Genomic DNA, 6,666 nt, shown 5'->3' on the forward strand with positions numbered 1-6,666 from the left:
ATGGATATCAAGAAACTTAAAGAAGAAAAAAGTGAACAGAACATGACAAAATCGCATCATGAAAGTACGAATATGTTGGAGAATTGGACGGAAGTGAAGTACAAGAGATGCAAACAGATAATACAAGATACTGAGAACTGTGAAAAAAACATAAATGTAGTGAATGAAAATTACTTTCAAGCTCTTATGACTACGGATTGTGACAGTGTTGTTAACAGTTCGAGTGTACCATGTGGAAAACCAAACGACTTTGTGAATGAGGTAAAACATGGAATATTTCAGCAGCAGTTAAGAAAAAGATCACATGCAAAACTGCTCACAAAAAATCTTCCGCCGTTAACTGTTCTACTGAGACAATATCGATGTGTGTTAACAAAAAAGACATAACAAATAGTGGCAAACAAGACTTCGCTTACTGCAAAGGTAAGAAAACAGCCAGCAAGTACGGTAAACTGAACTGTATGCCGACAGCTGGCTCTGAGCACTATGGGACTCAACATCTTAGGTCATAAGTCCCCTAGAACTTAGAACTACTTAAACCTAACTAACCTAAGGACATCACACACACCCATGCCCGAGGCAGGATTCGAACCTGCGACCGTAGCAGTCCCTCTGCCGACAGCCAAGGATGAAATAAAGCCACTAAATTTTGGCATATAAGCAGTCAGAATTTTAATTGTAATTGTACAATAAAACCAGGAGCAAAATTCAGTGCTGCTACGTCAATGAGTCAAGAAAAAATTTTCTCATTGAGCAAAAAGTACTTTTCCATCTTCCTGCCACTAGGAATGAAAAAAACGATTTCTTAATCTCACTAAAAAGAACACTGTATGAGCTGAGAGGAACATATGTTATTGTTTTTTCAGTGCCACACCATTGCGACTTGACAGAATGGTCCTGTGTAAATAAAGAAATTGAAACTGGAAATGAAGAGATGCAAAATATTTGCAAGTGGTTTGAAAATGTAACATTTGTGAACATCAGCAATTTAGGGAAAAGATTTCACACACCGCACAGTTCTCAGCTAAATGTACTTGGAAAAAATGTAATAGTAACAAAAAATTTAGAACTAGTAAATAAAATCTCAAATGTGCAGAGTGATGATAGAAAAGTCATACCTCTCTTGGACAGGAAGTGTGTGTTACCTGGAGACTCAAATGTGAAATCTGCTGCCAGTGAAGCTACACCTCTCCAAGACAAATGTGAAATTTTATTAATGCGAGTGAACACCCCTAATGTTAACAATTCACAGAAAGGCACAGCAGTTGTGTAACAACAAACACCAGAAATAAGTGAACAGCAGCAGCAGCATCATTATCATCAGAAGCAGCAACAACAGCAACAAGAACAGCAGCAGTAGTAGCAGAACCAATAACAACTGGGGCAGCAACACAGCAATGCTTAAAGAGCAGCCAAAGGAAAAATACATCTGTCATTCAGTGATAATTTTTTATGGTTTCAAGCCAAGAAGAAAATAAAAATGTGAAAAACCAGCCTGCTAACTCACATAAGTCACAGAAACATTTTATTTTTAAACATTCAGGGTCTTGAAAGTAAAGTTGAAATTCTGGAGGAGTCATTGTCACAGAATAAGTATCCTTTCTTATGACTATCTGAACATTGGCTTAAACCAGAACAAATACAAAACTATGCACCAGAAGGTTATAGACATGGAAACAGTGTTTGCAGATCTCAGTACTGTAATGGTGGTACTGTTATCTATATTTCAAATGAAATAGAGAGTAGAGCACTAGATCTTAGTTGGGCATGTGTAGAGAAACACTTTGAAATTATCAGGATATAATGAAACTTATCATAGTATGTATCTACCATTCCCCTGTCTCAGATGATAAAACTTTTTTTAGATAATGTAGACAGTGTACTCTGCTACATAACGAAGTGGTAACAATATGTACCTGTAACTGGGGAAGACTTTAATTCTAGCTTTGATGTAACATATAACAAACCCAGTGTAAATAAGTTACTGAATATGCTAAGGCAGCACAACTTCCATCGTGTAAATTCAGAACCAACAAGACTAAAAGCATGCTTGCATAATGCTTCTGTAAACTGTGTTCATGATATGTACTCCACCAAGTTAAAGGAATTTGTTTTCTCAGACCACTCCATGTTAACAGTAGAGTTAAGATATTTTATAAAAGGGGATGAGAGCGAGGTTGCACAAAAGTTAACAAAATGTAATACCAGAATATTAACAAAACACAATCTCACAAAACTAACACACCACCTGAGCATTGGGACAAATTATTTCAAAACTGTGATTCCAGTGCCCAAACAGTTTATGAAACATTCCACAATTACTTAACAGGTACTTTAAAAGCCCATCTTGTTCAAAAGAAATATCATAAAACAAGAAAGGGTAAATTGTGGTACACCAAAGAACTGAAGTATCTAAAAAAATAAGCTACTGCTGTCAAAGCACCTTGGCAAAGTAAATAATTCTAATGAAATTAAGGATCTCAAAAAAAACCACTAAGAAACTGTATAAGAAAAAGTTAAAACTGGTGAAACAAAGATACAACACAAATCTCATAAAAAAATAGTAAAAACCAATGCAAAACAGCCTGGTCAGTAATTAATACTCTTAAAGGTGGAGTCAGAAACTTTGATAAGACAGTCCCATTACCAGCAGATACATTCCACAAATATTTTGTAAGCTGTGCTGATGATATCAAAAAGTTGATTGGTAAACCCAATGTAACATATATAGATTATCTTAAGAGTGCAAACCTAAATCATAATAGGGCCAGATAATCATTGAAACATTTTAAAGAGGTACGCCAACATGAAGTTCTTAAAATAGTCAAAGAAATGAAAAATTCAAACAGTACAGATATTTTTAATATGTCAGACAATCTATTGAAAGAAATCATACATTACACTGCAGCACCATTAACATATTCCACAAACCTGTGTCTCATAGAAGGGGTTTTTCCTGATCCTCTCAAATTATCCGAGGTGACTCCAGTCTTTAAGAAGGGTATCAAATCAAATCCTGCAAACTACAGACTAATTTCACTAATTCCAGTACTAGGAAAAGTGTTTGAAGGCATAATATATCAGCAGATGTATGAGTGCCTAGAACTAAATGATATGTTAAGTGCATCACAATTTGGTTACGGAAAAGGAAGGTCAACTATACATGCCATAGAGCTCTTGGTCAGAGACATTTAAGCAGCAATCGAGGACCATGCTCACACACAGGTAACCTTATGTGATCTGAGCAAAGACTTTGACTGTGTTGACCACTAATTTTGGTCTTTAAACTTGAGTACTATGGAATATGTGATAAAAGTTTAAAACTCATCAAATCATACCTCAATAAAAGGAAACAGGGGGCGAGTTCAGCAAGTCATCTGTCAAACACACTCAAGGTTCAATACGGAGTCCCACAGGGATCTAAAATGGGACCACTTCTCTTCCTCTACACATAAATGACTTACCAGGAAATATAGATGTAAAGACGTATATGTATGCAGATGATACAACTTTTCTATCTGTAAACCACATATTTGATAACCTTCTAAGTGGTATGAAATTGGCAAAAGAAAATGCAACATCATGGTTTAATGCAAATGGACTACTATTAAATGAGGAAAGGACCCAGAATATGTGGTTCAGTCTATCAAAGACAGCAAAAATATAAAAACAAAAGGCATAGTGTTTAGGTATCACTTTTGGCAACAGTCTAACATGGAACTCTCACGTTGATCACATAGTGGTTAGGTTGTCAAGAGTTGTTGAAGAGACTGATGTGCTGTGTGACATTTGAATATGTAAGGACAGCGTACTTTACCTTTTTTCAGTCTGTTTTAAGGTATGGGTTGATACTCTGGGGAAACAAAGAAATTATGGTGATCCAGAAGAAAACAGAGTAATGGCTAAAGTAGATAATAGGACACATTGTAAACCATTGTTCATTAAATATAGAATAATGAATTTGAACAGTTATTAATTTATTGACAGTGTTAACAACATACTTGCTGAAATACCTAATTTAAGTGTAACAAATCAAAGGCATGACTACTAGCCAAGAACCTGTACTTCTCTGCTGTTGCCACAAAATAGATTAGCTAAAACTAAAAATAGTCATAAGTATATGGCAACTGCAATATATAACAAATTGTCTAAGAATGCGTCAATCAAGCTTGACAAATTATTTAAAGAAAATGTACATAACTTCTTGTTGACTAATCCATTCTATTCATTAGAAGAATTTTTAGAAACAGCCAATATCAACTTAAATATGTAAATATTTATTTTGTAAAATTAATAGGTTAAGTGAACTGATGAAGTCTATGCATGTAATAATGCTGAATGACCAATAAAGAATCTGAATCTGAATCTGAAAAGAGCCAGTAATGTCAACCAAGAAGCTGACATAAGAGGGCATCCAACACCAATGCCAGTCAAGACCCAGTGATCTTGAACCAACTGACCAACACCATCACCAAAATTATCTGACACTACCAACAGCAGGTACTTAATATTGTTTGAAGACATCAAAAAAAATTGTAAAATTTATTTAGGCTTTTTAACAAATGTATTTTTATTTTTGTATCTCACCAAAACAAATTTTAAGACAGTGGCCATAGAGAATAATACAGAATGCAAACTTGGTTTGTAGTGTCGCAAGTTTGTTCTGAGTGAACGTTTGTTTTAGGATAGCTAGCTGCATGTAACTTTGGGGGCTGACATCTGCCAGCCTAACTGGGAGACACACGCACATCTGTCACTACCTGCCATGGGAAAGCTATCCAATGTCTCTCACTGGACACGTACATTCACCATCTATAGGAACCTAAATAAATTATACTAAATATTATTCAGTCATTTTCAAAATCAGTACATTACCTTTTGACATTCAGGAGAATATTGTATCCAAATTTCAGCATTATACCTATCATAGCTTCAGAGATAGGAAAAACTGTTAAAAAAGTCAAAAACTGACACTTAGGAAATTAAATTCAGTTAGGAAATATAATACTTTATCTTTTGGTATAATTGGAAAACCAAAACAGAACTGTCAGTATGCAGAATTAATTAACTGGGATTTTCATGTTAAAATTTTAATTATTTTTCGTTTTTGTAATATAAAAAATCAGACAAAATTATTATTTGTGTCTAATATTGTTGTGGAAGTAAATGTGAGTCCATGGGAGTGCGTATGAGGGACATTCGTCAAATTGTAATGTTGCATTATAAACCCTCTTAAGTAACCTGCAAGAGTTACGCAAGCCTGTCATGGGAAATTGATCCGAGGGAAATTACCAACTTTACTGGCTAAAAAAGTACTGTGTGTACAAAAAAGAGCCATAAGGATCATGTGTGGAGTCCATCCTAGAGCCACATGCAGGAATCTTTTTAAGAAGCTTGAAATACTTACATCCACTGCGCAATATATATTCTCATTGGTGTGCTTCATAAGGAAAGAAAAATCCATCTTTAAGCTGAATAGTGCACATCACAGTCACAATACTAGAAGGAAACATGATATCCACTATGAACAGCCAAATCTAAGTATGGTGCAGAAAGGAGTCCATTTCAGTGGCTGTAAGATTTTTAATGCCCTCCCTTCAAGAATTAAGTGTTTGGTAGATGATGATCTCTTGTTTAAAAAAACCTTAAGGCAGTTGCTATTGCAAGGATCATTTCATACATTAGAAGAGTTCCTGAGCTACAGTGTTTAACATCTCTTGTATTGTAAATTGCAAATGTATGCCCAAATTTGTATTTGTAATACCGAACATTTTTATTGTAAACATATATTTTGCAATATTTGTTTCTCTGTAACAATTATTATTTTGTAATCTTTATCTCTCTCTAAAATGTATTTTTGTATTGGGACCTAAGTTACTGTTTACTGTTTTTTGTTTTGTATTCTCTATCTATATCTAAAATGTATTTTTTTGTAGTGGGACCTAAGTTACTGTTTACTGTTTTTGTTTTGTTTTATGTATTACCATAAATTCTGGCCAAAAGCTTGTAAAATTGACACGTTCCATATCCTGTGATAGTGTCACAACATGGATCACCGGAACAAGAGATAAATAAATAAATAAAATAATAAATATGTCTAGGTGTGATTGCTATTGTAACAGAGCAGCCAGAAAGTCAGCTGCAGTATTACCTGTATCTAAATGATATTTCCAGATTTATTGCCTTTTCGTTTATTAAACATTACCTTAATGTTTGTATATAATAATGATGTAGATGCGTCTGTATGTAAGGATTGGTGCAGGCCAGTTGTGGCATGAATATGATCATGAGAAAGCATTCTGATTGGCAGAAAGTATGGTTAACCACTCAGAAATGAGACAGCTTCTGCTCATTACCTGATAGTTATACTGGGAGTGAGGCCACCAGAAGGGAGTCTCTTACTAGCTTTGAACGCGGACCATCATGTTACTATTGCGAGTCAAAGTAATGTGTAAAATCAAGGAATACTGAGTTCCTCACATCTGATACATGTCGTGACTAACACTGATGTAGTTACAGACAGTTTTGTGAAGTTTGGAAGTTTTAGAACTGTATTGTTGGAATGATATTCACATGTGAAAATTTGGCCTTCATATTATCCATGTGGCATGTTTCAGTATTCAACCACTGAGCATTTTTGGCGAGCAATTTCTTTTTTGAAACCCT

The sequence above is a fragment of the Schistocerca nitens genome, chromosome 2 (assembly GCF_023898315.1).
Source record: "Schistocerca nitens isolate TAMUIC-IGC-003100 chromosome 2, iqSchNite1.1, whole genome shotgun sequence".
In the NCBI taxonomy this organism is placed as follows: Eukaryota; Metazoa; Arthropoda; class Insecta; order Orthoptera; family Acrididae; genus Schistocerca; species Schistocerca nitens.